The 25,742-nt window shown below is 41.0% G+C and overlaps 1 long non-coding RNA gene across 3 annotated transcripts in view; it reads left to right on the top strand.

The window, feature by feature from the left end:
* Positions 1-25,742, top strand: part of LOC116542816 — a 110,084-nt gene that overhangs the window by 75,834 nt on the left and 8,508 nt on the right. For 2 of the 3 annotated variants that reach the window (XR_004265359.1, XR_004265361.1), the window contains exon 3: positions 21,124-21,290. This is a non-coding gene — a long non-coding RNA (uncharacterized LOC116542816). Of the gene's footprint in view, positions 1-21,123; positions 21,295-25,742 lie in introns of all 3 variants that reach the window. The other variant, XR_004265360.1, reaches the window with a different exon arrangement.

A 25,742-nucleotide genomic window follows, 5' to 3' on the forward strand; every position in this document is an offset into this window, starting at 1 on the left:
GGGATTACAGGCACGCGCCACCATGCCCAGCTAATTTTTTGTATTTTTAGTAGAGGCGGGGTTTCACCTTGTTGACCAGGATGGTCTCGATCTCTTGACCTTGTGATCTACCCGCCTCGGCCTCCCAAAGTGCTGGGATTACAGGCTTGAGCCACCGCGCCCGGCCTTCAACAAATATTTATTAAATGCCTACAAGGGGTCAAAACAAAGTATCTCAACCTTCTGGAACTCACACTAGTGGAGAGAGAGAGAGAAGAGAAGCAAAAAGACAGATAAGTATACAGTGTGGCAACCGCTAGTGAGAAGGGCTGTGAGGAAAAGTAAACCAGGAGAAATGCATGTTGATGTTCTGGGAAATCCTCTGTAAGAAGGTGACATTTTAGCAGGAACCTGAATAACATGAATATCTTAGTTTTTCTATTGCTGCCGTAACAAATTACTACAAACTGAGTGGCTTAAACAACACGAAAACATTATCTTACAGTTCTGAAGCTTGGAAGTCCAATGAGGGTCTTATCCGGCCATAATCAAGGTGTCAGCAGTGCTGCATTCCTTTCTGGGCTTTTTGGGGAGGATCCATTTTCTGCCCAACTAGGTTGTTGGCAGAATTCAGTTCCTTGCATTTTAGGACTCAAGTCCCCATTTCCTTACTGGTTGTCAGCTAAAGGCCATCCTCAGCTTCTAGGGGCTGCCAGGTTCCCTGACTCATGGCTCACTTCTTCCGTCTGCAAAGTTGACAGTAGTGGATGGAGTCCCTCTCATGCTTTGAGTCAGTCTCTGTCCAATCAGTTTCTACCCTCTGACTTAGCCCGGAAGATTCTGTTTTGTCTGTCTTCAAGGACTCATGGTTATATTGGGCCCACCCAATAATCCTGAATCATCTCCCCAGCTTAAAGTCCTTATCTTAATCACATCTGCAAAGTCCCTTTTGCCATTGATGGTAACATGGTCATAGGGTCCAGGGATTAGGAAGGACATAGATGCCTTTGGTAGACATTATTTTGCCTGCCACAAAATAGATGGGAGGGAGGGAGCCATGTGGCTCTCCAGGGAGAGGATATTACAGACAGGGATGCAAAGTGCAGGCTCAGTCAGGACCACCAGGGCCCTGTGTTTGGGAAGGCTGAAGCCCAGGGGTGAGGGTGGAGCAGCAGGATGCCTGGCTAATTTTTTGTATTTTTAGTAGAGACAGGGCTTTTACCATGTTGGTCAGGCTGGTCTCGAACTCCTGACCTCAGGTGATCCACCCACTTCGGCCTCCCAAAGTGCTGGGATTACAGGCATGAACCACCCCACCTGGGCCCCTTGTCTCTTCTAAGCCACTGTTTTCCTAACTGATTCAGACTATAATCCTTATTTCACAAAAGTATTCTACACAATTGTCCAGAGTCCCCAAATTCATGACTGCCTGCTAACACAGCATTTCTTCTTGAAGTGTGAGATAAATGATTTTACAAGCTGTAGAAAAAGACCAGGGACTACCAGCCAGGTAATCCTGGGCAATTCACTTAATCTTCAGTCTATTCTGAAAAATGAAGACAGTAATGGTTCCCATCTTTTAAAGACATGATGTTGCAAATGCATCTGAAGTTCTCAGAATAGGCCTGAACATCGGGGAAGAAGGAGAGAAGTTATTTCTTATTATTGTTGCTCCCTAACTAAAAGTGAGAACAGTGTCCTTTGATACCATTTCCCTTATACTATTCAAGGAATGTCTAATTGCAGGTCAAGTTCTGGGTTAGGGAGGTGATGGCAGACAATCTAATCATTTGTGTAAGCATGAATAAGCACACTTGCTAAGTCAGGGTCCCAGCATTGGTTAACTTTCCCTGAACTTGGGTTTTCATAATAATGCCAACTAAAGCTGATCAAGGTCAGGATGCACGGGAGATGTTTTATTGTCATTGTCTCCCAGGGGGCAAGGCTGCTTCTGGGCTCTGAAGGCTCCATAATGGAATGTTACCAATGCACACAGACTCTCCTGGGCCAACCCATGTGAATCAAACTGCCCAGAGCCTTTTGCATAAGTTAGTAATCTCCAATGGGGTCCACGCCTTCCCAGGGTCTGACACCCTAGTTTTGCTCTCAGCACACACTAGGAAACTGAATTAGGAATCCAGAGTCATTGGCAAGCATAGGGCAAATCGATAAGAAGTGGATTATCTTGTGAGGGTAGAGGTTTGTGTTTATGCCAGTCAGCCTTATATCCTGAAAGCCTAGAACAGTGCCTGGCTCATAAGAGGTGCTCATACAATATTTGCTTGACAAATGAATGAATGGAGGGTCAGGAACAAATAGTGACAGTTCATCTAGGCCAGCATCATGTAGCTTAACATGCCAGTTCTATGCCTGTGATAATACTACAACAACTGCAGTTTATTTGGTAAAAACTATAATAAAAATGTCCTAACTTGTGTTTGTATTAACTTCTGCGAATTTGCTTGAATCACAGTATCCAAAACCCACTAAGTCTGAGTACATTTAGGGTGACTATATGTGTGTGTGTGTGTGTGTGTGTGTGTGTGTGTGTGTGTGTGTGTGTGTGTGTGTCTGTGTGTGGTGGCCGAGGCAAGCAGATCACCTGAGATTAGGAGTTCGAGACCAGCCTGACCAACATGGAGAAACCCCTTATCTACTAAAAATACAAAAATTAGCCAGGCTTGGTGGTGGGTGCCTGTAATCCCAAGTACTCTGGAGGCTGAGGCAGGAAAATTACTTGAACCCTGGAGATGGAGGTTGCAGTGAGCCGAGATTGCGCCACTGGGTGACAGAGCAAGAAAATGTCTCAAAAAAAGGAAGAACACCCATTCACTTGCCCCGAAATCAAGCCACTGGACTGTACTTGCTGCAGAAGAACAAACAGCTAACCTCTGCATCTTCTCTTCAGTATCCCATGGATGGGAAGGGGAGAGGGAACCTGTGAATGCTCAGGTGAATGGGGGGCAGCTGAGACCATGGCAGTTGAAAATCCATGTAGTGAAGTTGAAAGCCTCTAGTGAGGTGGCCAGTGTATACAATGTGAGGCAGCTGCATCCTGTCGGGGTTTCACATTGGCATGCTACTTTTGGAGGCATGAGCCCCGATTTCTCCTGGCAGGGCTGGAATGGGGTAAATCTGGGCCCCCTGAGTATTTGGGAGCTGACGATGACCACAGTGGGAGGCAAGATGGCAAGTGGTGTGGTGTGGGCTCCAGCTGCCTGAATCTAACTCCCAGCTCAGCACTATCTCTGTGGCCTCCCAAGGAAATTTCTCAAACCCTCTCAGTCTCCTTTCTCTCCACTGAAAAATGAGGTCATGGTGGCATCTCCCTCATGGTTTCCATGAGGAATACATTAGGTATCTCACCAAATTACTTAGGACATTTTTATCAGAGTAATGCCCCCAAAACTGTTAGTTATTATTAATATTTGTTTGAGATCTTAAAATTTTTGCCATGAAGCATAGGATTTTTATTGACAAGATTTTGGCCCGATGTTCCCAGCTCTCAGAAAGCGTTGATGCAAGTATCCATGAGTAGATGTGAATAGAGAGAAGAATAAAAATGTTCAGATCTGTTCTACACAAAGACAATTCTCCTTTAGCAATTATGAGGCTATAAAAAGAATGAGAGCAGCATTAGTCTTCTCAACACATTTCCAAAACAAGTTGGCTCAAGGATAAATTACAGTACAGACAAGTACTAAGTACCCTGGAAGCTAGCTCCTTTGCACATCCCTATGAAAGTTTCAGGGCTGAATGCATTTTTTGGCAGCAAGAAAATCTGCCAAGCAGGAGTGTGAAAACAAATTGCCAAGACTGGAACAAAAGCAAACACATTTCACCATTTTAAGGAGGCATCAAGGTTGAGCTTTGCAGCTGTTGTCCTATATAAAAGAAAATACCAGCCCCTGGCTAGAAAAATAATGGAATGTAATTATGTTATGATGAGCTGGGGGAAAATGGCAAAGAAAAATTGTAAGGCAAAGCATGATGGATGCTGTTTTGTCACTCTGAACTGCTGGAATGCAGCAGTGGAGCGAAGCGGTGTAATGACTCTTTCTTCACTTCCAATTTGGCAGGCAGAAATGCAGCAACACACCACATCATTTCGTATTGTTTTTTTTCTTAACATAATTATGTCAGGTTTGTAGAATGGATCATAGGGTCATCGGTAATGAAAATAAAATGGATATACCACTGTGAGGCAAGAAGCTCTAGTTCTCTTGAGTAGAGGTTTCATGTTGCTTATTTATATTTTGAAAATTACATGGAGGTCTTCTCTTAAGGTCATTTACACGATGGCAAACTATCCATCTTTGAGAACATGGCTTCTAGGTAGTATGGATTTATTTACATCAAGTTAGGGCTAATCACATTTTAAGTCATGATTTATTTCACAGTCAGGAAGACTCAAAGCATTGATCAAGGAGACTCGATTTGCTGTTTGTTCTTCTGCAGTGAGTACAGTCTAGTGGCTTGATTTCGTGGCAAGTGAATGGGTGCTCTTCACAGGGTGGAAGATGTAGTCTGTTTTATGCACTCTTTGAATTAATATATTCTCTTCTAATAATTTTATAACTAACCCAGAAATCTGAGTGATTATTCAGATATTTTAAACAAATTATTTGAAGCACATGCTTTAAATTTTAATTAATGGGGGATTAATCATTTCTAATTTAACTGATAACCATGAATATATGGAGAATATATTTGTCATACCACATTAAACAAAACAATACCCCGAGGAAGGGGTATCTGAACCATTCTTATTTAGCAGAAATAACAGACAAACACATATTAAACTTGCAGGTGTGCATTTAATAAGTAACTCTGAAGTCAAGCATGTGGGATGAATTGGCACCTGAAAGACTGAGGCACAGAGATCAATTAGGACATTATTTGGTGGTCCAGGAACAGGCCAAAGAGCACCTGAGCCCAGGCAGTGGCAGTCAGTTGGAAGCAACAGGACAACTTTGATGGACAAAGAAGAAAGACATTGGAGTAGAGTAGGTGATGAGCGCTGGAACAAGTCTTTGGATTTAAGACTGGGTAGGATGTAAGATGCATTCGGACTAAATTTTGTTTCTACTATTATTTTTCTTCACTAAGAGCGTCTACTGCACTTAAGACTGAACTCATTATTATGGCAGTACTTTAGGATTCGGAGTGTCCAGTGCTCGTTATTAATACAGTGTTTACTGAGTGCTTCTCCTGCCTTGTGCTAGGCCTTTTATCAGTTCATTTAAAACTGCAGACTTAAAAAAAAATCATATAATCATAGTTTTATTGGCTATTTGCATATAAATTACTCAGACTTGGTATATATACAAAATGCATTTGCATGTAAAACATTGCTGGGAGAAATTAAAGATCTAAATAAATGGAAAAATATACTTATGAGTTGGGAGACTTGATAAAAGTTAAAATGTCAGTTCTCCCCAAATTGATAGATAGCTTTAATCTGATCCCAATCAAAGGCCAGTAGACTCTTTTGGCAAAAATGGATGAATTCTAAAGCTAGAATTAGTGAATTTTTTTTTTTTTTTTGAGACGGAGTCTCACTCTGTCGCCCAGGCTGGAGTGAGTGGTGCGATCTCGAATCACTGCAACCTCTGCTTCCTGGGTTTAAGCAGTTTTCGTGCTTCAGCCTCCTGAGTAGCTGGGATTACAAATGCGCACCTCCATGCCCAGCTAATCCTTTGTATTTTTAGTAAGATGAAGCTTTGCTATGTTGGCCAGGCTGGTCTCAAACTCGGCCTCCCAGAGCTGAAAGACTCATGCAACCTGATGTCAGGACCTTCTATAAAGCTAAGTAATCGGTAGACAGCATGGTTTTGGTGTAGTCATAAACAAAAAGGTTATTGGAATAGACCAAAGTTCAGAAATAGACTCACACAGAGTCAATGAATTTTTCAAAAAATGGCACTGGGACTCAATTTTGAAAAATAGGCAAAAGACTTAGACACTTCAAAAAGAATAAATACAAATTATCAACAAGTCCATGAAGAAATCCTCACATCATTAGTCACCAGAGAAATTCAGTTTGAAACACAATAAGGCTCCATTCTACACCCAACAGAATGACTAATATTAAAAAGACCTACAAAACCATGTTGGCAAGGATGTGCAGCAACTAGAACTCTCATAAATGTCTTGTGGGAGTTCTAGTTGCTCCACATCAATGTCATAAATGTCTTGTACCATAAAGTGGTACAACCACTTTGGAAAATACTGTATATAGTCCTAAAAAATATACACCCACCCAGAGATTCCACCTGTAGGTCTTGCCCATGTGAAACAAAAATATATGTTCACAATAAGACACACACAAAATAGTAAAAAACTTGAAACAATGCAAATGTCCAGCAATAGAAGAATAGAAAGATTATTGGAAATTGTCTAATTTGCAGCAGATCCATACAATAGACTACTCATCAGTAACAGACAGGAAGGAACTACTGACCTATACAACAAATTACTGATTGTTTGAATCCCAAAAATACTATGTTTAGCAAAAGAAGCTAGACACAAAAGAGTACATGTTGTATGATTCCATGTAAATGAAGTTCTAGAATAGGAGAAATAATCTATAGTAATTATATCAGAGCAGTGGTTGCTTGGAGCTGGAGGGTTGACTGGAAGTGGGCACAAGTGAATTCCTGGGGTGATCAAGACATTCTGTACCTTGATTGAGCGTTGGTTACATAGGTATAGGTATTTGTCAAAATCAGTTGCTCACTAAGATCTGCACATGTCGCTGTATGTAAATTTTACTTCACTAAAAAGAAAGCAAAATTCCCTAAGCAATCATAGTTGCTTCTAATATTTACATATAAATGTCTTTAGAAGTCTTCTAGTCAAAATAGCACATTACTAATTTAGGGAGCACTAATAATAACAATTCCATGTATAAAAACTAAGAAAATGTGGGTATGGCCAAGGTTGTTATTTCAAGAAAAATTTGTAAATGTTATTAGTAATCATTTGTAACTATATGTCAGTATTTTCCAATTGACTGGTGAGAAACCTTAAAATTTCACTTCTCCCAGCCAGTATTTCCAGGGTGTAGTAAGGGAGGAGGACTTAGAATCCTTTGGTCATTTCTGACTTTTAAAGTCCCTGCTTCCCCTGGTCTTTTGATCTGTGTTCTAGATTTTGCTTCCTTTGCTTTTTTCACACTGCTTCTTTTCTTGGGACAATACTCATAAAACTAGCATAATGATTTCACTTTCCCAAATACCACTGATTCAAGGTTGAGTGTACAGACTCTTTGAAAATGTTAAGCAGTGGGGCAGTTGAATATTGCAGCATAGCACATCGAGTCATAAACATACTTCTGTGGAGATTTTATTGCTTTTTACTTCTTTTTTGAGACAGGGTCTCGCTGTCACCCAGCCTGGAGTGCAGTGGCATGATCTTGGGTCACTGCAACCTCTGGCTCCAAGGTTCAAGTGATCCTCCCACATCTGACTCCAGAGTAGCTGGGATTACATGCACAAACCACCATACCCAGTTAAACTTTTGTATTTTTAGTAAAGACATGGTTTTGTCATGTTGCTCAGGCTAGTCTTGAACTCCTGAGCTCAAGGGATCCCCCCACCTCAGCCTCCCAAATTGTTGGGATTACAGGCGTGAGTCACCGTGCCTGGCCTCATTTTTTGCATTTGATACCCAGTCTCTGGCCACATAGCTGGGCTCCCTCTTCTCCACTTTGAAATTTCCCCGTCTCTTTCTTAGCTTGCTACAATCCCCAACACTCCTTCTTATTTCGTAATTTCTCTGTTCACCAATCTGGGATTGGCTCTGAGGTCTGACTTTCGACATATCAGATAGTCCACTAAGGTATTTTGCTGGGACCCTGAGAGGAATTTTAAGCTAACAAATATCCTCCTCTTTATGTATGCCCACACATGGAAATACAGAACATTCTCACAAAGACCCTCCTATTTGAAGGAAAATGGGTCGATAGTGTGAATATGCAGCTCTGGGAAGAAAGAAGGAAAACTTAGAGAATGGAATATCTCATGTATCACCACCAGGTTATACAGGTTATAGAAGAGGCCAGAAGGACTTTCTAGGATTCTTTGCTATGTGGAGAGAATGACCCATGGAAGTGGAGCATACCTTGTGAGGGTGGGTGTCCCAGACACATGACAGTGATGAGTGCTCAGAAGAGACAGCAGGCTCCAGCCCCCAACTGCCCCCACCCCTACCCTTATGTCCTCAAGTCACATGAAATTTAGTAAAAGGCAACGCTTACTCTACATGTTGGGGCTCAGGGGGAAGACAAATGAACATTAGATCAAGTGGACAAAATATCCAGGAGAAAATTCGCCATGCAAGACCAGAGCAAAAAGGAGATCTGGGCAGACGGGCCCATCAGAAGCATGTGCAAGACAAAAAGAAATGGCGTGCAAATATAAAAGCCCATAACAACAAAAATGCAAACAAACAGTATTGCATGGAAATAATGAAGAACTCAATCTGGATGAAAATATAATCTAAAAAACAGAAGAAAACTTCCAAATGTGTTTCATGATATGAAAGAACTGCAAAGAAGTATATGAACTCAATAAACTAGCTTAATGCTGCAGTGATAATAGAACAAGAAGAGATGACAAGGAAAGCTGCAGAGAAAAGGAAAAATAAAGAAACTCGAAATAAAGTTAGAGATTAAAAAATAACTTAGGAAGAACGAGATATCAAATAGACATGGCTGGGAAAAAAAATTCCTGATAGAGAAAAGGTTTCAGAAAAATCACAGTAATTTCAGAGGAGAAATACCAGGAGACTAAAGCAATTAAGGAAAAGATGACAGATTTGAAGATATAATGACATAAGGATAATTAGAGTTCTGCAAATACAGAACCCAAGACATTGACCAGAAAGAATGTTCACAGATAAAATGAGTAAAAGATCGCTGTAATGGAGGAAAAATAAAACCTGGTTAAAGGGGCACACAGTGTTTGGAGGGAAAGCACATAGTACAATCAATATGTTTAACCTGGTTAAACTACTAAACTTTGAGACTAAAGGCAGAATTCTTTAGGCATTCAGGTAGAGAAACAAATAATTTATACGGGACAAAAATCAGCCTTGGATTTCTCTAGAGCAGCATTCAATGCCAGTAAATATTGCAGTAGAGTAAGACTGGTAATGTTCTGAGGGGAAGAAAGTGAGATCCAAATAATTATAACCAGCCAAAAACTTCTTCAGTAGAAAGGAAACAGGAAGTCATATTCAAACAGGGAAGAATCTAAGAAATATCACATATGGCACTTGTTTAAAAAATGACCTGACTATAAATAGAACCAATGGTGAGATTAATTTTTTTTATTAATAATAATGGATAAAATGTGATTTAAAAAAGAAGGCCTGTAATCCCAGCACTTTGGGAGACTGGGGCACATGAATCACCTGAGGTCAGGAGTTCGAGACCAGCCTGACCAACATGGTGAAACGCCATCTCTACTAAAAATGCAAAAATTAGCCAGGTATGGTGGTGCACACCAGTAATCCCAGCTACTCGGGAGGCTGAGGCAGGAGAATTATCTGAACCCAAGAGGCGGAGGTTGCTGTGAGCCAAGATCACACCGTTGTACTTCAGCCTGGGCAATAAGAGACAAACTTCGTCTTGAAAAAAAGAGAAAAGCCGTTGTTATGTCATATAATCACAGAAATAGTAAACTCATATGAACACAACAAAAACTAAACAACTGGGCTGGATATGGTGGCTCACACCCGTAATCCCAGCATTTTGGGAGGCCAAGGCTGGTGGATCACTTGAGGTTAGGAGTTCGAGACCAACCTAGCCAACAATGGCAAAAACCTGTCTCTGCTAAAAATACAAAAATTAGCTGGGCATGGTGGTTTGTGCCTGTAGCCCCAGATACTCGGGAGGCTGAGGCAGGAGAATCTCTTGAACCTAGGAGATGGAGGTTGCTGTGAGCCAGGATCATGCCATTGCATTCCAGCCTGGGTGACAGAGTGAGACTCTGTCAAAAAACAAACAAACAAAACAAACAAACAAAAAAACCCCACAAAATAACAAAAACTAAGCAAGTGGAGAATGCTTATTGAACTAAATGTAAATGTTATAAAACTTGACAAAATAGAAAATTAAATATACTTAATAAAATGCTGGTGAAGAAAACAAGTGTAAGAATATAATTTCATATTTCATAGCAGAGAATCAACAGTTTTTGGGTCTTTTTTTTTTTTTTAAATTGGCAACAGTGAAGAGAGGTGACTTGTTCCATCAAATACTGAAACACTAAAATGCCTCCACAGGAATTAAAACAATGTGCTAATGAAGGAAGAATGGGCAACTAGGTCACTGGAACAGAATGAAGTTTGTAAGCCGACCTGTGTTTATATGGGAATTTGGTGTACATAAGATATGTCATGTTAAATCAATGGGATTATTTAATAAATTATTTTTTCAAAGCCTACATATTTAAAAATAAGATAACATCTGAGAACATATAACACAAGAAACCCTTAATATTTTTAAATTGCAAGAGTTTAAAAAGGGGAAATAAAAGAAAAAATAAAAATAAAATATAAGCAGTTTCTGAGTAGGGAAAGGACACTTAAGGAGAAAAATCAAATGGTGTTAAAATTGACTACCTGAAATTGTAAATGTTTGCATGTGAAAAACCACCAGAAAAATGGTTAAAATCAAATACGGACTGGGGAAAGTTTTGCATTATATATAAAATTGACAACTGATATCTTCCATATATGAATAACTTCTACAATTCAGTAAGAAAATGAATGAACAGGCCAGGCTGGCATGGTGGCTCATGTCTATGATCCTAGAACTTTGGAAGGCTGAAGCAGGTGGACCACCTGAGCTTAGGAGTTTGAGACCAGCCTGGGCAACATGGCAAAACCCTGTCTCCACAAAAAAAAAAAAAAAAAAAATTAGCCAGGCACTGTGGCACATAGGTGTGATCCCAGCTACTTGGGAGGCTAAGGCTCAAGAATCACTTGAACCCAGGATGTAGAGGCTGCAGTAAGCCAAGATAGTGCCACTGCATTCCAGCCTGGGTCACAGAGCAAGACCTTGTCTCAAAAAAAAAAAAAAAAAAGAAGAAGAAGAAGAAGAAAGAAAAGAAAATGAATGAACAGATCATCAGTCACAAAAAGAAGGAACAAAAATAGTTTCTTTTACTTGAAGATAAATGCACACTAAAAATACCTATGAAATACCAGATCTGTTTTGTTTCATTTTCCATACAATTTTTTAAAATGGATAAAACCCAAGGTAGGTGAAGTTTCAGGCAGTGGGCACTATAAAGTAGCAAAATATTTTTTTGAGGAGATAATTTGGCAGTTCATTGTATCAAAACATTAAAACTATACAGTTATGCAACAATTTTACCTTCAGGAATTTATCCTAAAGAAATAATTGCTGAGGCAGGAGGATCACTTGAGGCCAGGAATTCGAGACCAGTCTGGGCAATATAGTGAGACCCCCATCTCTACAAAAAATAAAATAAATTATCCGGGCATGGCAGTGCATGCCTGTGGTCCCAGCTACTGGGAAGGTTGACGTAGGAGGATTGGTTGAGCCCAGGAGTTTGAGGCTGCAGTCTATGATAGCACAATACTCAATTATTTGTTATTTCAGATTTTTGCCAATCTGATAGTTCAGGAACATCATAATTACATTTTCTTCTCTATGGATCCACTCATACCACTTAGTATATTCATTATTGAACAAATATTTATTCAAATATTTATTGAACATCTACTATGTACCAGGGCACTGCTCTCTTCTAGGGTTTTGACCTATGTACATTACAACAGAGATGAAGGTCCCTGCCTTCTTATAAAAAAACTTATAAAATAACAGCAATGTTAAAGTGCTTTAAACTACTTTTACTTATATCCTTGTCTCAAGAAATGCAAGCTACTGTTGATTAAGGGGAAAAGGATTTTTATGATAGCTGACTATATGGCATCATAGGATGGACACTGAACTTGGAATTAGCAAACTTGGATCTGAGCCTGAGCCTTGCCTTTCACTAGCTGTGTTAAGCAATTCATTTAAATATCATGTGGTTTTATTTCACTATAAATTGAGGAGGAATTGGACTAGATGGTTTTGGCAGTTCTTCTGCTCTATTAGAATGTGGCTCTATGTTAAACTATTGTACACTGAGACCAAATTGATTAAGCTGAGATATGACCCCAAAAGATGTGTAAATGAGTTGCCTACTGGTGAGAAATAAAGACCCATTGAAGGTGAGGGATCTCGATTTGAGCCTCAAAGTCACTAATAGTACAAATGTTACCTTCCTTTGTCTCTTCTGTTCTGTGGGTCACATTGCCTCTTATCTGAGAGGGTCAGCTTCTGAGGGCTGTTTGTGACCATGTGTGTTTCATCATTACTATGCTTTACCACTGCCACGGGTGTACCTATGCAACAATCTTGCATGTTCTTCACATGTACCTCAAAACCTAAAATGCAATAAAATAAATAAATGGGAAAAAAAAGAAGACAAAGATATCGAATAGATTTTCAAATGTGAAATGAAAGAAAGCAAAAATTAATTATCTTCAATATAAAATAATGTTTTATTTCCAAAAAGAGTTCCTACATTGTTTTTTAAATTTCAAAATCTCCTAGTCATTTTTGTAAAATGAAACAAGATACAATTTACACACAGCTTTTTCTAGAGGTGATAACTCTGCTCAAAGGCTGTATGATTTGGCCAGATATTGCCAAACTCCCCTCCATGGTGGGTAGTAGCATTTTGCATTCACATCAGCAATGTCTTAGTGTGCCTGTCTTCCAACAGCCTCACCACAGAATACATTGGTTTCCTAGTGTAATTTCAATTTGCACCACACATGTGATGACCAACGTTGAGGTTTCAGACCCTTTTTGTTGGTTCCTTATTAGAGTACTTAAGATGGAGAAGGGAAGTTTTTTATTATTATTACTATTTTTTTATTTTTCTCGCCCTTGAGTGTCACAGTGGTGGCACTCTATACTTTTATTTTATATATATACATGATATGTATATATTATATATATAATATATATATATATATATATATATATATGTACATACATACATGGCAATGTGGTTTGCTGCCTCCATCCCCCCATCACCTATATCTGGCATTTTTCCCCATGTTATCCCGCCCCAACTCCCTGCCCCTCACTGTCCCTCCCTTAATCCCCCCCAAAAGGTCCCAGTGTGTGATGCTCCCCTCCCTGTGTCCCTGTGTTCTCATTGTTCAACACCTACCTATGAGTAAGAACATGCGATGTTTGATTTTCTGTTCTTGTGTTAGCTTGCTGAGAATGATGGTTTCCGCATTCATCCATGTCCCTACAAAGGACACAAACTCATCATTTTTTATGACTGCTTAGTATTTCATGGTGTATATGTGTCACATTTTCCTTGTCCAGTCTATTAGCAATGGGCATTTGGGTTGGTTCCAAGTCTTTGCTATTGTAAACAGTGCCTCAATGAACATACATGTGCATGTGTCTTTATAATAGAACGATTTATAATCCTTTGGATATATACCCAGTAATGGGATTGCTAGATCAAATGGAATTTCTATTTCTAGATCCTTAAGGAATCGCCACACTCTCTTCTACAATGCTTGAACTAATTTACACTCCCACCAACAGTGTAAAAGTGTTCCTATTTCTCCACATCCTCTCCAGCATCTGTTGTCTGCAGATTTTTTAATGATTGCCATTCTAACTGGTGTGAGATGGTATCTCAATGTGGTTTTGATTTGCATTTCTCTAATGACCAGTGATGATGAGCATTTTTTTGTATGTTTGTTGGCCTCATCGGGGGATCAGAGCCTAGTGTAATAACTCATAGGTAGGCTTGATGTAGACCAGTGTGCAGGTGAGTAATGCTTTAGATTCTGAAGAGTCATAAAAAATTATTGTTTTGTTCATGCTGCTTTTTGGGGAGTGGGTTGGAATACTTTTGCTTTTTCTTCCCATCTTACCATGAAAAAATTCTCCAATCCTTTGAGGCACACCTCAACTGTCACTCCCTCCATTTAAACTCCTCATCACTGCTTTCCAAATTAATCTCTCTTCCAGAAAGCACTTGACCTTGACCTTTCTTATGGCTCTTACTGTTTTCCCATGGAGTCTCCTTTTCTGGGTATGTCTCAGCTCTCACCGGCTGTGAGCTTCTGTGAGGGCCAGTGCAGCCTTTGCCTATTCAGCTGTCTCAGAGCACCTTGCATGAAGCAGTAGCTCAAACTGTTGGGGCAGGGACTGCAGAAAAGGAGGAGTGGCCGAAATGTCACAGCTGTGTCTGTGTGGGGAGTCCTGTGCAGTGATAGCTGCATTTCAGACATGCGTTTGTTCTCCTGAGCAGTGAGAATATCCACTAACATCCACTGGAAAACTATCATTAACCTTCCAGAGGAAACCCCCTCTGAAGCAAGCAGAAAGCCACCTGCTGGGAATGGCACACAGCATGAGGGTTAAAGATGTATGCGAGTTAAGGACGATGGGAACCAGAAATCTGGTCTATACGGAATATAGCAGCTCATTAGCATGTATTAAGCATGGGTCAGGATGGGTCCCCTGTCAATGCTGCTGGTTGTCTGGTCAGTGGGCAGGACTCGCCCCACTGTGGCCAGCCTTGCTAGGCTGCTGGCTTGGCCAGCATGGGAGACCCCTCCATTTCCTCAATGGTAAAATGACACCGTCTCTTCATTCTCACTCATGCATCTTCAGATTCCTTTTTTTTTTTTGGAACCCATATTGGGCAAGAACACCTCTAGTTTATACTGTTTTTCAAGCGGGCTTCCCTGCCGGGAAGAACATTTGGCAACCCATTGACATGAATACTGCTGTACACTTGGCAATTACATTCAGTTTAAAAAAAATAGTGCTTATTTTTTCAATTATAAAAATAATACATACTTCTAATAGAAAATTGAGAAGCATTAAATCTAGAAAGGAAGAAATAATTATCCATGACTTCACTGCCTAGAACACCCACTGTTAACATCTTAGTGGATTTCCTTCCAGTCATTTTCTATGAATATTTATGTCCTTGGATTCATTTTCTGGGTATACTCTTCATCTTGCACTTTTCTTTCCTTTTTTCTTTTTTTTTTTTTTCCGAGATGGAGTCCCACTCTGTCACCAGGCTGTGTGCAGTGGTGCAATCTCGGCTCATTGCAACTTCTGCCTCCTGGGTTCAAGTGATTATCCTGCCTCAGCCACCTGAGTAGCTGGGATTACAGGCATCTGCCACCATACCTGGCTAGTTTTTATATTTTTAGTCGAGGTGGGGTTTCATCATGTTGGCCACGCTAGTCTTGAACTCCTGACCTCAAGGGATCTGCCTGCTGCTTGCACTTGTAACTTAAAGTTGTAGCATGAGCATTTGTCCAGGATAGATGAACTTTGGAGATATTTAGTATCTGGCTCTTTACATAAATTCTTCATAGACATTAGTACAATGAAAAATATACATTTTTTTCTATTCACAACAATAGAGACTCACTGTAACAAAAAAGCAAAGATCACAGGAATATGTAACTTAGAAAGCAAGTTCCTTATACTCCCTTCTCCCCAGATATATTCACCATTATTGGTTAAGGGTTTTTAAAAATATATTAATATTTACGTATGTAAATGCATGTGGAATTTTTTTATTTTTCTTAATCATTCCATTGTGAAGTCATTACAAGATAGGGAAGTACGCAGAATAAAATGGGAATAGCTCCTGGCTTCCCAGCCTCAGCCTGCACTCCCTTCCCTAGAGGAAATAACAGTGAAGGATTTGAAAAGTATTCTTCTAGCTGTGTTCCAAGGCCTTTATGCACATAAGTATACATGCCACTATGTGCTGTTGATGTATATATTCCTTCCATACTGTGGCTGTGTGTATTCTTTTGCATATTGTCAATGGCTGCTTTTGCACTGAAAGAGCAGGATTGAGTAGGTGCCTCAGAGACAGTGCTGCTCTCAAAGCCATATGACCTTCACCACCTGGTTTCATGTCCTTGAATATGTTACTTTACATGGCAAAGTGACTTTGCAGATTAATTAAGGTAAATTGACTTTAAAATAGGGAAGTTATCCTGGGTTTTGAGAGTGGATCCAGTGAAAGCATATGGTTCTTTACAAGAAAAAGAGGAAGGCAGAGAGATTTGAAGCATGGAGGGCTTATGCTTGAAGGGCTGGCAGCAGGAAGCAGGGCCCTCAGTCCTACAGACACAAGGAGCTGGCTTCTATCCACAGCCTGAATGGTTCTTCCCCAGAGCCTACACACAAAGTCCCAGCCAGCCAATACCTTGATTTCAGTCATGTGAGACCCAGAGCAGAGTATCCAGCCATGTGCTGCCAGCTTTCTGACCTGCAGGATGGAGAGAAAATAAATTGTGTTAAGTCACTGTGCTTGTGGTGGTTTGTCGTGCAGTGTAGAAAACTAATATAAGGTTGTTTGTTTGGTATTGTAGATGCTTACTATCTGGTTCTTTACAGGCAAAGTGCTAGATTGCCTCAATTCCATTTTAAGGGCTTCTGAACACTACCTGGTGTATTCCTACCATAAGTTATTTGACCACTAGAAGACAAAGTTTTCTCAGATGTTCAGGAAATGCAGCAACAAAATCTTTGTGCATGTGGCTAAATATCTCTTTAGGACTGATTTCTAAAACTACAATTTCTTTTTTTATTTTTATTTTTAACTTCTTGAGACAGAGTCTCACTCTGTCACCCAGGTTGGAGTGCAGTGGCAAGATCTCAGCTCACCGCAACCTTTGCCTCCCGGGTTCAGGTAATTCTGGTGCCTCAGCCTTCCCAGTAGCTGGGATTACAGGAGTGTACCGCCATGCCCAGCTAATTTTTGTATTTTTAGTAGAGACAGGGTTTTGTCAAATTCCTGACTTCAGGTGATCCACCTGCCTTGGCCTCCGAAAGTGCTGGGATTGCAGGCATGAGCCACTGCTCAGCCTAAAACTATGATTTCTGATTCAAGGAGCATACCAATTTTAAATTTTGTTAGACATTGCAAAATTGCCCTCCAGAGAGGTGGTGATAAGCTGAGGTATGAGGTGCTGCTTAGACAGCAGGTACCAAGATGGCTGGTCAGGCTATAGGGGAAGGCTCTGAGATTAGAGCTCTCCAGAAGGGCGCAGGGTCCATTAACAAGGCTCTCTCATACCTGGAAGACAGCAGAAAGTTTGCATCCAGAGCCTTGTCTTGAAGCCTTCCAGCATCAGTATCAAGTCTAAAGCAAGTCTGTAGCACAAACTTAAGTGCTGACTGTACGTGGATTGCTTCTGTTCACTTTAAGTCATGTGATATTCATGGCCAACAGGTGAGGAACGCCTTATCAGTCCTGTTTCAAATGGCATGTGCCATGTGCAGCGGTCTGTCTCCTCAAGGTGGCACAGATGAGCTTTGAACCCAGTTGCTGTGAATGTAAAATCCAATCTCCACTGCCCCACCAGAGAGGCAAGTCTATCTCTTGCCCCTTTTGAAACAGGCTGCCCTTCAAACAGGCTTTTGCTGAGTGAGAACCGAGCTCAAGAATGTTCCTGTTCTATTTACTGGTCTGGATGCTGGTTGTGGAGGTGAACTCACTGAGAATTCACTGGGCTGCACCATTTCTAATGTTTTGTATGTATGCTATACTTTGATTTTTAAAATTTGCTTTAGTAAACAAATCAAAAGACTGGATTGTCCACCTCATACAGCAAAACAAAGTGTCTGCCCTCAACATCTGTGGTGGGAAATGATTTCCTTCTGAGACAGAGAGCACCAGCAAAAAGGACTATATTGTTCTCTTGCACTCATGTCACTAATTTCCTAACATAGACCATGCCACAGGGTTGCTCTGCTCAGCAGCTCCTCACTTCCTGGGCCCCAGCCCTGCCCCCTTGTCTCTCAGTGATTTCCAATAGCCTTCCTGCCTCAGCTATCCTTCGCTTACCAGTTGCTGACCCCATGGAGCCATCATGTAACTCTAGGCCTTCATCCAATAGGATCCTCTACCCAAACACCCTAGCTATGCTAAGAAAGTTCCAAACCTAACAGGAAACCAAGTACCATAGGCTCTCACTTATAAGTGGTTGCTAAACAATGAGAACATATGACACAAAGAGGGGAACAATAGATACCAGGCCCTGCTTGAGGATGGAAGTTGGGAGGAGGGAGAGGATCAGAAAAAATACCTATTAGGTACCATACTTATTGCCTGGGTGATGAAATAATCTGTACACCAAACCCTCATAGCACAGTTTACCTATGGAACAAATATGCACATGTACCTGTGAACCTAAAATAAAAGTATTTATAATAATAATAAATGTTAGAAATAATAGTCTATTTTAAAGACTAACTTTCTTCAAAGTCTTCTTGCGTTTTATTAGTAGTACTTTGTTAAGCCCTATCCTATGTAGCTATTACGTGTAAAAGAATAAGCACATTCTATGTCCTTGTACTTTAACCAAGATATTTGTGCTGGTCATGCTCATAGGCACATCCCAGCTGGCAGACTGTGCCCCTTCCTTATTTAGAAACGTTATTACTTTTCTAAGTCCTTTTGCAAGCGACTTCCTCTTTTCCTTTTGTTCTTCATTGCCTTTACCTATTCAAGAAAGTTTTAAGTTGTTAGCTAATCAAGTTTAGCGTAGACTGTAAAGTCCAGCTCCAACCAATGAAGATAAGGCACAGCAGTAATGACCCAGTGTGTAAATATTCCTGCCTTTCCTTTGTTCACTGTGCTCTCATAGCAAAATTGATGACAAGTAGCACCCTTTCTGCAAAAAGTAAAATTGCCTTGCTAAAAAAAACTTTTTGTCTAAATGCTAATTTTTTCCTAGAACAAGAATTCTATCTCTAACAAAAGTTAAAAAAAGGAAAGTTCCAAACCTTACACAGTACCTGGTACATACCAGGAACCTGACGTTTGATGACTAAATGAATGAATGAACTATTACTCTGAGTCTAAATGGTCTCTAACAGACCACCCTACAAGTCCGATCATGGGCTCAGTTAGATTTCTTATATCAATTTGATCCCAAATACTTGACCCACTGGCTTTATTTCCTCACAATAAGGTCACATGTACCAGATAACCATCAGTTCACCTTCTCAAGGAGGTCTCTTCTGGAATCTCCTGAACCACTCCAATCTGGACAGCATCATGGCTTTTCTTCTAGAATCTCTTCAGTGCCATCTTGCTGATACCCTTTACATCTCTCTATATCAGACCTACTATCTCCTGCATTCCCCATATGTTCTTCTTACTTGATTTTTAGTCTTTCATTTTGTTTGAGAACATCCTTCAGGAGTTTCTTGAGAAAGGATGTGTGTCAGGTAAATGTTTTGAGAAATTACATCTGAAAGCATCTTTATTTTATCCTTGCCCTTGGTTGGTAGCTTGGCTGAGGAGAGAGGTCATCTAAGCAGGAAGTGGTTTTCATGCAGAATGGAGGGCATGTTACTGCTCTCTTGCCAGCTGGGTTCCTCCATTGCTCTTTAGAAGCCCCTGGCACCTTCCCCCTCTCTCTCATTCACTCTTTCACCGTGTGACCTCTGCACAAGCAGGCTCCCCTTTACCTCTGCCATGAGTGGAAGCTCCCAAGGCCTCCCCAGGAGCAGATGCTGGCACTGTGCTTCCTGTGCAGAATGCAGAACCATAAGGCAAATATACCTCTTTAACAGTTTCCAAGCTCAGGTATTCCTTTATCACTAAGACAGATGCTTATGTCATAATCTCTGGAACCTGTGATCATGTTACTTTACATGACAAAGGGACATGGCAGAAGTGACTAAGTTAAGGATTTCAGAATTGGGAGATTATTCTGTACTATGTGGGCAGCACAATGTGATCACAAGGGTCCTAACAAGAAAGGCAGGAGGGTCAGAGAAGGAGGTGTGAGGATGGAGGCCAAGGCCAGGGTGGGGAGAGGGAGAGAGAGATGTGAAAATGTGAACCTGCTGGCTCTGAAGATGGAGGGAGGGGCCACAAGCCAACCAATGCTGGTGGCCACTAGCTGGAAAAGTCAAGAAACAGATTTTCCCCTGGAGTCTCCAGAAAAGAGCACTGAACAGCCAACACTTGGATTTTTAGCCCTGTGAAACTCATTTTGGATTTCTGACTCCAGAATTTATAAACTTACGTTGTTTTAAGCCACAAAATGTGTAGTTCTTTTTTAATAGCAGCAATGGGAAATGAACACAAATGCATTCTGTCATTCTGGTTCTTGATTTTTTCTTCTCTTTCTCTGTCTCCACATGCCTGTGGGGCCTCTGTCTCCAGAGTTCTAAGGTTGCAGGATAATGTGCCTTGGTGGGGCACTTGGTGGGTCTTTTCAATGTGGACACTCACCTTCTAGTTGCCAGATCCTCATCTATCTCTGGGTTTCCTCTGTTCTCTTTTTCTGAAACTCATTATTTGGATACTGAGCCTCATGGACCAGTCCCTTCAGGTTCTTAACTTTTCTCGTTAATTTCAAACTCTTTCTCTTTTTGTCTACCTTCTGCTCTTTTATCTTCTAAAGCTTCTTTTGAGCTTTTCATTCCAGCAATCATAATTTTAATTCCCAAGAATTCTTTTTGGTTCTCTCAGTGTTTATTACATTCTGCTGTGTTTCATGGTTGCAATATCTTTTTTAATCTTCCTGGGGATATTAATGACTTTTTTTAAAAACAGCTTTCTTCTTGTGAAAAGTTCTTCTCCAAACTGCCATTCTCTGTCTTTATCTTGGTCCACGTCGGTCTCCATTCTGGTCCCATCTTTCATAGTAGAGCTTTCCTCTCATGGCCTCCACACACCCAGGAGTGGGATACTAACATGTGGGTTGGAAACTGCAGGCATGACTTGCCTGCCAACCTGAAGCTTCTCTGGAGGGTGCTGTGCTGGGTCATCTCACCGGGATAGTCCCTGTGCCATCCCTCACATTCCATCCAGAAAGATCCTCCAGTCTGCAGCCTCAGGGTGAAGACTTTCAAAAACTGATTAGAAAAGAGGGCTACAGACTTTAGCATCCAAAATACACAGAATCTTCTACTTAGATGTGTTGGTATGACAACGCTGACCTCAGCTGTGCTGCTGGCCCCAGTGCAAAAGACTCACTTTTTTATCCTCTCCCCAAAATAAACCTCTCTTCTTCTGCTAGGTTGGGAGAAGAACAATCACCAAAAATGCAGAGTGGGGAGCAGGCCTGAGTGTTGGACCCCTCCTTAAACAAACCTTCCTGCAGCCTCCAGGTCACCATCCTCATCACCTCTACTACCAGAGACATGGAGTGCCCTGAAGTCCTGGGCTTTCTGGGGATTCTGTGGGGTAAGTCTGGCTGAGTTTCCACTTTCTCCACTGCCAGCCCAAGGCTTAGTCTTCCTGGGGCTGCCGGGTGTGTCATTTCCATGCTCCCGCTGCATTTCAGCTTCCCAAACTGTGCTGCGGTGCCTCCTCTCCTTTAAAGCAAGTCTTCTTTTGTCACCAGCGAGGGGCTGTGGAAGGAGCAGATTAAATTGTGCAATCTGCTCTCTCCACCTGGCAGACCTACCGTATGATTCACCTACAGTGAATTGGTTTCTAATACTTCCTTCCTCCATACAACAGAATTCTGCTCAATAACGATCAGGAAACAAAAGGAATAATAGTAATGTCTAGGAAAGAACTGCTGTAGATAGTAGAAATTTTCTTTTCTTGAACTTTGTATATGTAATTATGCTGGCACATATGTAAATAAAGGGAAAAAGTCATGGATTAATATTTTTTAATCATTATTTTTAGAGGGGATGATTTTGCTGCAGTTCACACACTGTTTCATTGTTTTAAATTTTAAACAGAAATAGCTGGGCTTGTAATCCCAACACTTTGGGAGGTTGAGTCAGGTGGATCACCTGAGGTCAGGAGTTAGAGACCAGTCTGGACAACATGGTGCAACCCTGTCTCTACTAAAAATATAAAAATTAGCCAGGTGTAGTGGCATGCATCCCAGCTACTTGGGAGGCTGAGGCAGAAGAATTTCTTGAACCAGGGTAGCAGAGGTTGCAGTGAGCTGAGATCGCGCCACTGCACTCCGGCCTTGGTGACAGAGTGAGACTCCATCTCAAATAAATAAGTAAATAAATAAATAAAAATTCTAAATAGAAATAAAAACTCCAAGTTACCTATAAAAGAATAACAGGACTAGAGTAATTCAAGTTCTATTTCTTCCCCTGCAGGATCACTGTTAGCATTGTTTATTCTGAATCTACTGCTTAAAAGCAGGAACATACATGCAGACCATTGACAGGTTGGAAACAAGAGCTCAGACAGAGCTTACCTGATCCCAAATTTACAAGGCATGTGTGCAGCTGAGTCTGCCAGCACTGGGGGCCAACTTTGTAACTGGTAGTTCTCCGAGTTAACTTCCATTGTTGATTAAAGGGTAGATAATAAAAATGTGCAAACTCAAAGTGTGCATATACACACTGAAAATTTAGCATGTTTTATTACATATTGATTTTATATATTTTCTTAAATATTATACATGTATTCTAGATATAAATTTGAAATAGATATATAATTTGAATATATATGAGTGTCTTTATATATATATGTAAAATGTCTCCATTGTCAATGCCTCCTCATCCCTGAATCTGGGGAACCTGTTTCCACGGCACTGCCCTTAGGACATATATCACATTCTGGAAATTCTAAAAACCATTTTTAATGAAAAACTCTTTGACTACCCACTGTCCTCCAGATAAAAGCCAGAAGCTTTTACCTGTGTTGTCTTAATATATGTATTTAACGGAGTCCTCTTCTGGGTCACGCTGGCTCACTGCCACGAGGTCAAGCAAGTCCATGTTACCAGCACCCATCCGGCTCCATGAGATTTCCCTGGCCATATGGCAGGTCGAGGGAGTGATTAACCCCCTGCGAGGCATCTGTGTTCGTTGGTTCTGTCAGCTCCTCCCTCCTCAAGCAGCCCGAGGCCCACCTGTGAATCTCGAGCATCTGCCGTCAGGACCAGCCTGTTCATCAGCAGCTCCATGGCTTTTGATCTCACCCATGGAGTGGAAACTCACGTTTGTGTGACTGTATTTTACAAGACAGCTGCCCCCTTTACTTTTCTGCCTCAGCTTTTGAGCTTTCCTTTGCACATTGTCACCAGTGATAAAGCTGATGCTGTCTCCAAGGGTGGGTGAAACTGACAGCCCTCTCTTCCCTGGCCTCATCCAAGGCCCACCCACAGTGCTGGGCCTGAGTAAGCAAGGGACCCTTGCTTTTTTTCTTTTTTAAACACAGATGTGCAGCTAAATGACTTATTTTCTACACTGTCCTGGAAGAAGCAATAGGTCAGCCAGACCCAGAGGCTCTCTTGAATATGTAGCCTCAAGTTAACCTTCTTATAGAAAAGTCAAACTCTTTCCCTTCATATCATCTTTTTCTCCTACAACTTTTATTTTGATAAACTTCAAATCCACCCCAAAAGTTAAAAGAATAATACAATGATAAACAATATAACCTGTCAATTCACCAACTGTTAACATTCTACCACATTTTGTTTTAGAATTTTCTCTCTTCATATACACACACATATATATATACACACACATACACACATATATATGTATGTGTGTGGTTTTTTTTTTTTTTTTTTTTTTTTTTGAGATAGAGTTTCTCTCTTGTTGCCCAGGCTGAAATGCAACTGCGCGATCTTGGCTCACTGCAACCTCCACCTTGTGGGTTCAAGACATTCTCCTGCCTCAGCCTTCTGGGTAGCTGGAATTACAGGTGTCCACCACCACGCCTGGCTAATTTTTTGTATTTTTAGTAGAAACGGGTTTTCACCATGTTGGCCAGGCTGGTCTCGAGCTCCTGACCTCAAGTGATCCACCCACGTCAGCCTCCCAGAGTGCTGGGATTATAGGTGTGAGCCACCACACCCAGCCACACACATACACTTTAAAAAATCATTTGAAATTAAATTTCAGTCATCATATTCTACCTGTAAATACATCAGCATGTATTTCTTAAGAGATACTCTCCTGTGCAACAAACACTCAACAAATTTAACTTTATTGATACATAGTGTTGCTTAATACATAGTTTATATTCAAATTTCCCCAATTGTACCAACAACATCCTTTACAGATTTATTTGATCAACAACTTAAGATGACATTCATTTGCTGTGCTTCTTCATCTCCTTTGAGCTAGAATAGTTCCCCTTCTTTCATATGCACATGTGTATGTGTTTCGTGACAGTAATATTTTTAGAGTTCAGGCTAGTTGATTTCCAGAATGTCCTGGGATTTGAGTTTTCCTGAAATTTACTTGTGATTAAATTTGGGTTATAAGTTCTTGAAAAGAATACCATAGAAGTGATGCTTTGTCGCAACTCAACAGGTGGGACACGATTTGTCTTTGCTCCTTTTATTGCTCAAATTAGGATTGATCTGGCTGGGTATGGTACTTCACACCTGTAATCCCAGCACTTTGGGAGGCTGAAGTGGGCAGATCACTTGAGGTCAGGAGTTTGAGACCAGTCTTGCCAATATAGTGAAACCCTGTCTCTACTAAAAATACAAAAATTAGCCAGGCGAGGTGGCACACACCTGTAATTCCTGCTACTTGGGAGGCTGAGGCAGGAGAATCACTTGAACCCAGGAGGCAGAGGTTACAATGAGCCGAGATGCTGCCCCTGCACTCCAGCCTGGACGACAGAGTGAGACTCCTTCCAAAAAAAAAAAAAAAAAAAAAAAAAAAAATTAGAATTGATCACTTCGTTAGGGTATCAGTAGAGGCAGAGATGGCCCTCCCTCTTTGCAAGAAACCAGGCTTTTAAATCCTTTCTTGCATTGTAGTTTCTATCCAAGTGCTGTGCCCATAGTAATGGACAGTCCAATTAGAAGAAAAGCAAACATCTGTTGGGCTCCCTCTATGTATTACATATAGTACCTCATTTAATTCTGCCAACCTGAGAGTCATCATTATCCCCGTTTTACTGAAGAGGTTATTGAAGCTGAGAAAGATCAGGTGGCACCATAAGATGTATACTTGGAGTCAGACACATGATCTGTTTCATTTTTCTGCCCTGGCTTAACGAGAAGTCTGTTCCTATCTCCTTAGTCTGGGGCAGTGGAAATGGTAACTGACTTGTTTTTGCAAACTCTGGCAATGGGAATGCCATGGGGCCCTAAAGACCTCCACAGGACAGACATGGTGGAAAGTGTCTTTAAAACCACGTCAGAGCTCCTGCTTCCAAAGCACATGCTTGGATCAGCATTCATTTATCACTTGCTGACATTGAGTAACCTCTTACATCCTGAAAATTCCAGTTTTGAGAAATCAGTCACCAACAAGTGAGCATGTCAGAATAAACAAAGCAGAAAATTGAAGCACGTTATGTTGGCTTTCCCAAAGGAATTCTAGAGATCACTGGTAGAGCACTCACAGGCACGAAAAGACGGGGCTGCTCGTGGCCTCCTGGCATCCCAGCTCCCTTTCTTTCGCATGGAAATAGGACCTCCCATTTTTAGCTGGGCAGATGGCTGCCCATATGGCTGCCCAGAATAAGAACTACATTTCCCAGGCTTCCTGATAGCAAGGCTCCATCATGTCGGCACAGCATGTGAGCCACATGTACAATTCCCAGCTGCACCCTTAGAGGAGAGAGACCTGTCCTCACTCTCCCCCTTTCATCTGGAGTATAGAAGGTGGATGAGGTAAATATAGACTGTACTGTGAATATAGAATGGTGGAGGTGACTAGAGAATGCCTTACGACTAGGGAGATGGTG

The sequence above is a fragment of the Sapajus apella genome, unplaced genomic scaffold (assembly GCF_009761245.1).
Source record: "Sapajus apella isolate SASKATOON/1434 unplaced genomic scaffold, GSC_monkey_1.0 scaffold174, whole genome shotgun sequence".
NCBI lineage: Eukaryota > Metazoa > Chordata > Mammalia > Primates > Cebidae > Sapajus > Sapajus apella.